Genomic DNA, 3538 nt, shown 5'->3' with positions numbered 1-3538 from the left:
GTGTAATTTAAAAGGGAGTTATTAATAATTTACTCTAAAAATTATATATTTGGAATACTCTCTTCAATCCTCATCTACTAGAAAGCTTTATTTTCATTTCCCCCAATTTCGTTTCGGGTCTTATCTTTTTAGGGTTTCGAATTTAAGCTTAATAATTGTGTTTTTGTTGTTCTTATAGGTGAAGAATTTGAAGATGAGTTAGGTGACTCATATATTGTAGAAGATGATGAGTGATTTCGGTTTCTAGGGCTCTTTCTCAAGTGTTATTGTTCTCTTTTTCTAGCTTAAGGTAACTATTCCGAGTCACTCGACGAATTAATGTCACATTAGTAGTTGTATTTGTTGTTTGTTGTTGTTTGTTGTCGTTTGTTGTTGTTTGTTGTTGTTTGAGACGATCTTGTTGATAAATGAATGAATGGAGTAAGATGAGTATGCTTATGTTTAATTTATGTTACCCATTTGTATATTATTGTTTGGAACAAATTTGGATGAGGAATTATGTGTTGTGACAAGTCTGTGTTTTGGCTGAACGCGTCGAAGACGGGACCGAGACGGTTTCCAATGTTTCCAAAAATATGACAGATTGAACGGCATCGAAAAATTAGGTGGTTTAGCCACTTGAATCACTCAATTCGGAGTCCGTATGAGTAAATGGCGTCGTTTTATCGAATAAAAATTTATAGAAAAGTTTACCCTTGTGTGAGACGGTTATTTATGCTATTTTATTATGCGAGAATTTTGTGGAATTAGTTATTTTGTAAGTTGGAATGTTTTCTTTATGTTGATAGTGTTCACATGATAGAAATTGGAATATTGCATGAGAATGATATTGTAATGAATGTTGTGATTTGAGCCAAAATGGGCCAAGACTCTGAGCTGGGCCAGTTTGACCGAATGAGTTTGGTCAAACTAGGTTTAAACCGGTCAGCCTCGGTTTGACCAATGACCCGTCGCGGGACTCGGGTCGAGTGTTTGTCTTTGAGGTGAGATTGGTTGTTATTGGATGTTTTATGTTATGCCTTGATATTTGTAATTATCATTTCACATGTTGATTGTTGGATGCTTTGGATGCCTTATGCTTGAGTCTTGTTTCCTCTTTGCCATTTTAGCTTGTTCTCATGGATTATGGTACTGTTGGTTAGCTGGAATTTGGATTATTATTGATATTGGAGATATTGTTGGATTGTCAGCTGAATATGCTCTTGCGTAGCCTTTCATATGCTAGGGTGTGTATGATCTTTTGTGTTTGCAAGTTTGGACTCTTTGTCCCTCCTATGGTTAATTGGGTGTCCTACTTGTCTTGTGTGGTGTGGGCTAAAGTATTCAAGCTGGGACTTGGTCCTAGGTGAGTATTTCGGCCTTCATCATAGATAGGCCATTATAGTCTTTGACGAGTGTATGTTCACCGCTTAATAGCCTTTGTGTCTTAGCTTGGTGGGTTTATATCCAAGTTAGGGCATGACCTCCTAACGTACTCTTAGAAGTATGTGGTCAGCTTAAGTATTAGCCAACCCTTTGGTGGACTTCTTAGGAGTACTCATGTATTGTTATCATGGGTCTTGGATGCGGTAGTTTTCCGCATGTCGCTATGTCTGCGCAGGTTTAGGACTAGGATATTTACCTTACCTCGTGGTATAGACTCGAGTTACAGAGTGATTATTTCCTGTCCTAAGAACTTATGCATGTCTCTAGATATATTGTTCTTTCTTGTTTGATAATTCTATGAATCATAGAAGGTGAGATGCAAGCCGGCTATGGTTGATAGAGTTTGGATTCCTGGATGTTATGTGATTCACATGATAGTGTAGTATGAGTCGGTCTAGTATTCACATGCTAGGACTATGTGTTGTTATATTGTTGTTCACATGATAAGCACGATTGTCAAGCATCTATATGCTAAGGCTATGTGTTATTTTTATTCATATTCTTATGTTTACATGTTATATTAATTATGACATTTCGTGGCTGGGAGAACTCGGAGTTACTCCCCACTGACTGTGGCTTTCGTATTTGTATAAAATGCGATTGACAGGTAGGTGATGCATAAATGGGGTACATGGACGAGCTAGCGAGCAAAGTAACCTTGGGACCTAGATTGGCTTTATTTTATTGTGACCCTTAAACACTTTTTATGTCATATACTTTTTAGGGACATATGTCTCCCTTTTTCATATTTGGGTTGTATAACTTTGTTTCGCGACTTTAGCGATGTTTTATTTATGAGATTTATTTTTGACCTTGCATGTTTGACACCTTCCCATTTGGATATTTTTATAACAGGTTCAGGTTTTAAAAATTACAGGTTTTTACCCCAATGAACCTATTACAAACATATCCATGCAGTTTTTATCTAGAATTATGTGTTTATTTTTCCGCAATGAATGAGGGTGTCACGGGATCCATCTTAATCTGATTGTACCCACTCCATGCGTCCAGGAATGTCAGCATGTCATGCCCAGCTGTTGCGTCCACCATTGCATCAATATGAGGCAGCAGGAATGGATCTTTAGGGCATGCTTTGTTGAGGTCGGTGAAGTCCACACATACTCTTCACTTTCCATTCTTCTTTGGCACCACCACTACGTTAGACAGCCATTCTAGATATTTTACTTCTCTTATTTTCTTTGCTGCCAGCATGCTATCTACCTCTTGGTTGATCACTTTGTTTCTTTCCGCTGCAAACTTTCTTCTTCTCTGCTGGATGGGTTTACACTTTAGGTCCACACTAAGTTTATGCGTTATGATAGACGGATCTATTCCTATCATGTCATCATGTGACCACGTAAAACAATCCATGTTATCCTGTAAGAACTTGACTAGTTGCTGTCTTAAGCTTCCTGTGCATCCCGCTCCAATGAGCACGGTTCTTTCTGGGTGCAACTTGTCCAGGTTGATTTGATCCAGCTCTTCTGCTGGGGGTTCGATGTATTCGTCCTGGATAGGTCGTCAGAATTGCTATGCGGGAGGGCTGGCAGTGCACTTAAGTGCTTCTTATAGCAGCCTCTAGCTTCCTCCTGATCTCCTCTTATTGTCTCTACTCCCCATGGCGTGGGGAACTTTATGCACTGGTGATATGTTGAGGGGACTGCTTTCATCTGGTGCAACCATGGTCTTCCCAAGATGACGTTGTAGTGGAGGGGCCGTCTATAACCAGGTACCTGACTTGCTTGTTGACTCCTCCCACATAGGTTGGGATGACTATCTCGCCTAATGAGCTGGCTGTTTCTCCACTAAAGCCTACTAGCGGAATAATCTTCTTTTGCAAATCCTTCTCGCTGAATCCCATGTTTTCTATAGTTTTCAGCATGATTAGATTGACCGAGCTTCCTGTATCTATCAAGACCTTCCTGACTGTGCAATTGGCCATTGACAAGGTGATAATAAGTGCGTCGTGATGTTCTCGCTCATCATATGTATCTCCTTCATCAAAGCTGACCGCTGGTAGGTCACCATGAGAAATCCTGCAAGAATTGGCTGGCCTGTCTCCTTTGGTCTCGGTGGCACGTCTTTTAGCTGCTGAGTATGTCAGTCCGCTTAA

This window comes from Silene latifolia, chromosome X (genome assembly GCF_048544455.1).
Source record: "Silene latifolia isolate original U9 population chromosome X, ASM4854445v1, whole genome shotgun sequence".
Lineage (NCBI taxonomy): Eukaryota > Viridiplantae > Streptophyta > Magnoliopsida > Caryophyllales > Caryophyllaceae > Silene > Silene latifolia.
This window is presented reverse-complemented; position numbering follows the sequence as displayed.